This window comes from Cyanistes caeruleus, chromosome 4 (assembly GCF_971803275.1).
Source record: "Cyanistes caeruleus chromosome 4, bCyaCae1.hap1.1, whole genome shotgun sequence".
Lineage (NCBI taxonomy): Eukaryota > Metazoa > Chordata > Aves > Passeriformes > Paridae > Cyanistes > Cyanistes caeruleus.
Window position 1 is genome coordinate 47,777,813 of NC_141704.1, and position 7,934 is coordinate 47,785,746.

Below are 7,934 nucleotides of genomic sequence, written 5' to 3' on the forward strand. Positions count from 1 at the left end.
GTCTGTCTTCCAAGAGTTATCTATTATTTAGGCTACATCAATCACAGTCACCACAGCATTTGAGTGAGCATCACCACTGCATCCTTAATCTTTCACTGACGAGTTTTACTTTCAGCAAATTAAATACAAGCATCTCAAAACAATCTGTATTTTGGCCAAAGCCCAAGCAGAAGAATGACTTTTCAGTCCACCCTGATGTCCCAGTGAAGCAAGTTTTTCTTTCAGGAAACCAGTCTTTCATTCCCACATTGCTTAAGGTGCCTGCAGTTTATCAACTCTGTCTAGGTTTTTGTTATCTGACTTCAACCTTCTGCAGCACGTCTGTGAACAGCTCCTTATTTTCACTTCTACCACGGCAGATTCAGCACTCAGGTCAGAAAACAGGCTTCAGCTTTCCTCTATGAAACTTATAGCACCAAGTTTAAAGAGTAGTCTCACAATAAGATCAAGTAATGAAAGAATTGCATTACCTATAAATGCAAATATTTTCAAATTCACATATTTGTCTTTGAAAAATGTTTTTGCGAACTGCATCTTAAGATCTTGCCTCTGGCTAGAAGCAGAACTAGTTAGCAAAATTGTACATTGTTCAAAATATTGGTTACTGCAGTTTAATTATGTTCAAACTAAAGTGCACTTAATGTTGCTTCTTCACTAGTTTTCTGGCTAAACAGGACCCAGATTTCTAGCAGAAAAGGAGGACTTCAGGAACTTTTTTGTTCTTCAAGCATAAAACCAGACAACCTACTAGATCTTTCTGTTCCAGGCTCCACATGAAATATTCTTATTTTCTCATTTTAATTTGTACTTACATTGATACAGCACTCTTCTTCTGAGATTACTCTTACAAGTTTGATGAAAAGCAACATACAGATCAAAAGGATGCCAAACACAAGCACACACAGTGGCCTAAAGCACTTAATTGTAAAACCTCATTTTCAACACCTCAGTCTTTGCAGAATTTCAGCTACCACACTTCAGTTTTCTAAGCAAGATCTCTGGCTGAACCTCAATTTAGCTTTGAACAATTCCTGAAACAAAAGGTTTAGGGATATCAGGACAAAAACCAGAGGATCATTAAAAATATAAGCAAATATAAAAATTTAAGCTCAAATAAGAAGAATGGTGAAAATGTAGCAATAAAATAAAGACAACAATAAGCACAGGTATACACAGCTATAATTCAGAAATGTGTGCTTCCCTCTCTAGTATTCAGATTTAAAAGCAAGTAAAAAACTGTACACCAAAAGTAAGAATATTTGAAGAACAAGCATCCAGACAGAAAACTAGTTATGAATGCTTGCTTATTATAGTATTACAGTTCCTCTCTATTCATCTCCAAACTTACTCAAAGCCCACAGAGATAAAGTGCCAGGGTGTCTCTTATTTGGTGAAATTCTATCTAATCTGCTACTAAGTCAAAAAAGATATATCAGAAAAATGGAAGAGTAATATTCTCCAGCATGACAGTTAGCTATTCTTGCCTCTTCAGTGCTCCTCGATGCCATGGGACTACTACAGTCTCTTTGATTCCACCAAGTGACAATTTGATGACAATTTGGCATCAGTTTCTAGAAGAACAACACATTCTGAAATAACTTCTCTTGGTAGAGGTTGGATTTTTGAACGTAAAATTTCACAGCTCACAAAGAACACAAATCCATGGCATCTTGAACTGCATAGTTGTTGATATAAATCTACCTTGGAAATAATTCTATGGATTGGTATTACATTAGTAAGAATTCTGAAAGCGAGTTCACACTCGCCACAAACTTATTTTTGATGTTCCGCATCATAAAAGCCATGAAAGCACATTGCATTTTCTGTATGCTTCCACCAAGATAAATTACAGTAAATAACAAAAGGACCATTCCCTGAACGGGAATAAAGTCACCACACTCAAAGAATGCCTATTGCCCATCAAATCTCCATTTTAAACAAGTCAGAAGGGTCACAAAAAGACTGTATGATATATCCTTATTCATACTATCTAACTCCAGAAGTGCAAGAGTCAAGATTTTGCAAGCTGTATTAATTTATAAACTCTCTTAAACAAAAGAAAATCCTTCAGCTATATTTTATGCAAAAAGCAACCATATGAAGCCAAGTAGGCTATGTTTATGGGTCAACTTGTACATCAAGCTTTCAGAATGTTACCTTGTAGATAACTTCACAGTGAAAGATCACAGGAGGGTTACTGACCGCATCTTACAAACTCTAACAATCCCCTATAACTGCTTCACGTTTACAAGATAAATAAAAGAGGTTTCTGTATGCTGTTGGGCTGCCCCCACACACACCTGGACACAGCCACATACAAAGAATGGCTTGAGTAGAAAGGCACCTAAAAGATGATGTAATTCCACCAGCCACAGACAGGGATCCCACCCCCTAGATCAGGTCGCTCAGGGCCCCATTCAGCCTGGCTTTGAACATTTCCAGCAATGAGGCATCCATAACTCAGTATCAACAGTAAATGCCACCTGATAAATAAATCAATCTAGTCCTAAACACTGTATTGTATAGAGTAAGATTTTTAGGTAACTTCCACTTCAATGGAGATTACTTTGACTCCACATTCCAGTTACCCTTCTGAAACAGTTTGCTACTTTCCACTAGTCTTGTAACAAATCACTTCTAGGAAAGGTATTAGACCAGATGTTATAGAAGTCTGATTAACTGCAAACAAGGATTGTACAGTTTCACAACTTAACTATCACTGGTTATATGGGTTCTGATGCAGTACAACTACTGTTCAGCATGCTAGCTTCATCTCAAATAAAAAATACTGGCCAGACATGAAACCTCAGAAAAAAAAAAATCAAAGTAGCTGGTCTGACTCTGCAATTACCAAAACCACTTTCACTTCTGTAGTGCTGAAGTGCCACTCCTAGTTACAGGTCCTCCTATCTCCTGTACCTCCCCTCTGAAACTCCACATAGATAACTCACAAGTGTCTGCAGCTCATCCTTGACAGAGACGTGGTGGTACTGTTTTTTTTGCTTCCTCCTGATATACGAAGCATGCTTTTAAGAAACTTTTCTTCACTGCAGATATAAAAAAAAGTGAAGGCACAATTGGTTAGGTTTCAGAAACAGAGACTGTAAGTGGGAAAAATAGGACATGACTTCAAAAGCTAAGACAACTAATGCAGAGAAACAAAAAGAAACAGTTGCAGGGACTGCCTGTGTTCACAAATTATTTCAGATTAACTGAAGACGAGGTTAGATAACATACGTTATCTGGGCAATAGTTAAGAAGTTAATTTAAGAAAAAACTTTTGCCATCTAATGTCATAAAAAGTTATAGAGTAAGCCATACTAATAGAAATGCTGAAGTACATATTTTCTTTTAATCCAGATTACCTCCTAAAACTAGGTGAAATAACCACTATAATTAAAGCAAGTAAGAGTCACTTCAGTGTCAACAAATCTTGATGCAAAGAACACCTTCTCCTGAGTTTCTATGAAAAAAAAATGAACTGCAGAGCCTTGCTTTGTCTTCAGTTATGAAAATAAACTGTTCTCCTCTTCCAGGTTCTCAATACTACTTCAATACAAAAATTTAATGATGTAAGGTTTCTCACAGCTCTACAATTAGGGTTACATTGAAAATTATTTCATGAATGAGTAACAGGGGCACACAATATCCTTTTTGCAGCAGACCTGGTCAAGTCGTTCAGATTTAGGCCAGCTTCCTGTGTTGCAACAGCTGCAGGAATGATACCCAGTGATCTAAGAAAGCACAGATTTCCTGAAGAGAATTTCAAGCTGCGGAGAAACATGAGATGTTGCTTGTCTGCCACAGGATGCAAACACCAATCCATTTGAAGGGCTAGGCTGTCCTACTCCTGCACCATGGTCTAACCTTCCTCCTTTGGTCAGGAATGAACTAACCATGTGGACGTACTTGGCAGTCTCTTTTCATAGTTGCATAGCAGGGATTTACTTCAAATAACATCAGGTCCTTAGATTAATAACTATAGAGTGCTGACTGGGACAGTGTACAAGATATTGTCAAATGTGTCCTTTTCTTCCTGGTTCACCTCTAAAAAGTTCCTGTAGTTCTATAACTTATATTCCTCTAGGGTCTTATAGTGACTTTCCCTCTACTGCTTCAGTAGTAGAAATCACTATTAAAACACTGTTCTTGAAAAAGAAGCATTCTGAATAACTAGAGGGCCCCCAAATAATTTTATGTTTCAAAAGTTGCCTAATAGGCAGATTTCCAGCCTGGTGTTTACAGCCTTCCTCCCTCTTCCTTGCTGCTAGAAGAGAGCAACATGCACTATGTTAGAAGCTCACAACAGCATACATGAGCAGGCACACATAAAAATAAAAAGCTTTTTCACTTTTAGTTGTCCAGTGTTGCTTTACACATTCCAAAGCTTGACAGATGAGAGTTTCAAGCCATAACCTACTGCTGCTTTTGAAGGTAACCTCAACTGCTTCATGAAGAAAGTCTGTACCAGCAGACAAGGTCTTTGACTTTCTCCAAACAGCATTTGCCTACTACAAGTAAACTGCCATAACTTCAAAACATTACTTCTACTATGCCTGTCTCACCCAGTTGCCTCATGGATGAGCCTTAAGGAAAAAGCTATGCATTTAGATGCTCTAAGGTACTAAACATCTGCTACACTCAACTGTTAAACAATTTTGAAAACTCAGTCGACTTGAAAACAGGTCTATTAATGGCATCCAAGTACAAAAACACTTCTTTTTTTCTCCTTGTTTATGCAAGAAGAATAGACCATCTTAACCACATCTGAGCAGGAAAACAAAGTTTGCCTTGAAATATGAATGTGTAGTTACTGTAGATGCTCCTTTCATCTCTCTGAACAAGGAGGCTGTCTAAAATATCCCTCTACCTGACCTAGATGCAACAGAACACAGCAGAAGCCTGCCCCAACTCAGCAGGGATTCAGCACACTGACACCACACAGTGCATTTCGGTCTGCTTTTGGATTTGTTTGGAGGTAAAGCAGTGGCAGCATTCACAACCACAAGCTAAACACAGACTTCTGTCACACAGCTTATGCTGAGTGATCTGTTTTACTAAGAGCAATTTTGATTAAAACTCACAACTTGAGGCTACCCTGACAAACACTCTCAAACGTCAGCTAGGTATCTGAAAGCCATCTAAGCATTACTTAGAAAGGCCAATTCACGAAGGAGCCGCCTACCCTCTCAGCATACATGCAAGGACAAGAGTGCCTGTTTTTATCGGTAAGATATTCTTATCCTCAAGAGCACCTCTCTGTACCTAACCCTGAGCAGCCAGCAGAGCTCTGTGGATGACAGGATTGGCACAGTAGCAGTAACCATCAAGTACTCAAGTACTTCTGTGACTCTTGCACTTCCCACATCCCAGATGATAGGTGGACAACTGTTTATTTTAGTTCCTTGTCACATTTACTAACTGTGAGATCACAAGCTACAGTGTAGCCTTCAGCACACTTCCTTCCTCAGCCATAGAAGCAATTTCTTTCTCCTTTTGTAGGCCCTCACCTAGATTCCCATCTGTTTGCCTCTGCTCCAGAAAGGCTCTCAATTAAAAAGACAGTCAGTTTTACTCTGCAAAAACTGGCACAGCAGAAAAAGAACTGTCATGGCTCACTTCAGATTTATTTTTGATGAACTGTCCTACAGGAGAGCTTTGGAACAAAATAGCACAATTTTAATTTCACTCAGAAAACTTATGTGGTGTGCATATATAGTAATAGAAACACAGGTACAGACAGTAAAAAAACTATCTTTCCCCACCCCCCACCCCCATATAAAAGTTCTGGTTTTACTTTTTTTTTTTAGGTCTTTCAACTCTGTTTTGCAGATTATTTCACCCCCAGGCAGACAGGTGCTCCAAGTATGATCATCTTCGCTGCAAAAAAGATACATGGCACTTATATTCCATAGTGTAATTCCAAACTCAGTTACTTGGGCACAGATAATAATACAGTTTTACACTACAGCTCTAAGTTAAACCTGAAGTAGCTCATATCACTACAAGAAAACATCCCTGAAAACACACAGGTACCAAAGGAATAAAACATCATATCTAATTAGCTAAACTTTACTTTTGCAAAGCCTTTAATGTGAATAGCACAAGTATCCCCTACTATTCACTTAGTTCATTTTTATCTAGAATGAAGTCTACATGACAGATTTTGAGCAAGAGTAAAACAAGATGCAATGAATAATAAAAATGAAAATGCTCAACTCTACCAAGTTTGGTCGGGTTTTTTCCCTCCCAAAAGTTGTGATTTTAATATAGAGGCATGACATACAAAAGGCAACAACTTAAACAATGTTCAAAGTTTTCGCAGAGATAAGAGACTCTTTCCAAAGAAAAATACACTTGTTTTTTAATGGGTATTCTTAAAAGCAATGTGATTTCTTCATTGCCTTTTAATTATAATTCAATGAAAGAAAGAGTGTTTCTTGTCTCCTTTTCTTATAACAGTAATTTCAACATATACTTCACTGTGAAAGAGTACTGAAGTCTTTGTCATACACTGTCTACACATCTCATCCTGGGGTAAGATGTGGCTGTTATATGTGGAAAATTACAATTACACTACTCAAAGTATCTAAATGCAAGAACATATACACAACCTGTATGATTTTCAAGCTGGGCATCTCTGACATACCTTCTCTCTTGGAACTGTACTACCTCACTATTGCACCCCAAAGCAGTATAGAGAAAGGCTTTCCTTTCTTTTTGTTTCGTTTACCCTGAGCAGCATAACCCATGCCTTCAAGATGGAAACAGGAGTAAAAGCATGCTATTCTTTTTTCGCAGAAACCCTTGGTTTCTCATGTTCTTTTATAATCTAGAGCCCAATGCGAGAACAGTCAGATTTGGTTTTATTCTCCTCTCTGAAAACTTTGTTTTCCTTCCACCACTTCTTCACCAACGCACACAGATGGGTAGAAGGATATCAGGCTCATTAGAAGGGTTTGGCGCAGGAAGTGTCTGTCAAATTCTTCCATTTGCTTTGACACGGGTGATGGTGGGGTGTTTAGACGAAGCGAACATCCCTGTCATTTCCTCTTCATTTTATGATAAGCAGGAAGGGAACTCGCAGGCCACCGCGCTGTCTACTTGTCCCACTCGGTGGCCAGCCCAGGCACAGCCCCGGCGGGCTGCCCCGGCCGGCCGCGCCCGGCCTGACCCCCCCGCCTCGCCCCCACGCACCGGCCGGAAAGAGCGAGCGGCTTCTCTCCCGCGGCCGGACTAGGTGGGGCTCGGCTCGGACTTCCCGCTGACAACGCCGGCGGCCGCCGGGCACCGTCCCCTTCCCCGCCCGCGGCGGGGCCGACCCGGGCGTCACCCGCCCCTCCCCGCGGCCGTCCGGGCCCCACGTCGCGGCCCCGACCCGCGGGGTTACAACTTTCCGCTTCCGCTCCAACTTCTGCTCCGGGGACCGCCGGGCGGGGGGCGGCGGCGAACGGCAGGGCCGGGCCCTGGGCCTGGCCGCGACGGCTGCCCCTCAGCGCCCCGCTCCCCCCACCCCCTCGGGGTCCCACCACGCCTGAGGCCGGACGAGGCGGCGGCTCCCGGTTCCACTTCCGCCATGTTCCAGGCTGGTGCCCCTTCCCTCAGAGCGCGCCGCTCCCCGCCGTGGCCGCCGCCACCCCCCTCTCGCCGCCGCCGCCCCCACCCCACCCCGCCCCGCCTCGCCACCTGTACCAGAGACGCCGCGCCGCTCCCCGCCACAGCGGCGCGGCGCGGCCCGGCCCGCGCTGCCCGCCACTACCCACCGGACAGCGCCTCCGCTCCCCGCCGACCGCGCGCCGCCGCCGCCTCGCCGGCCGATCCCGCTGCGCCGCGCCCGCTGCGCTCCGCTCGGCTCCGCTCGCCGCCTGTGCCGGGGCGCGGCTCGGGGCCGTCGCCGTGACGCCGCACGCCCAGCCTCGCTCTGGCGCGGCGGG

General features: G+C 42.8%; 1 protein-coding gene across 3 annotated transcripts in view; it reads right to left on the reverse strand.

Annotated features, from left to right (window-relative positions):
* The window catches only part of RAP1B (RAP1B, member of RAS oncogene family), a 34,299-nt gene extending 26,376 nt beyond the window's left edge, over positions 1-7,923 (reverse strand). The window contains exons 1-3 of one of the 3 annotated variants that reach the window (XM_086884462.1): positions 3,897-5,375; positions 3,666-3,770; positions 2,952-3,047 (exon numbers count right to left, since the gene is read on the reverse strand). The gene's annotated coding sequence lies outside the window, so the exon portion shown is untranslated. Of the gene's footprint in view, positions 1-2,951; positions 3,048-3,665; positions 3,771-3,896; positions 5,376-7,763 lie in introns of those variants that run through there. The other 2 variants (XM_086884461.1, XM_086884460.1) reach the window with 2 other exon arrangements.
* Positions 7,924-7,934: the final 11 nt, after the last annotated feature.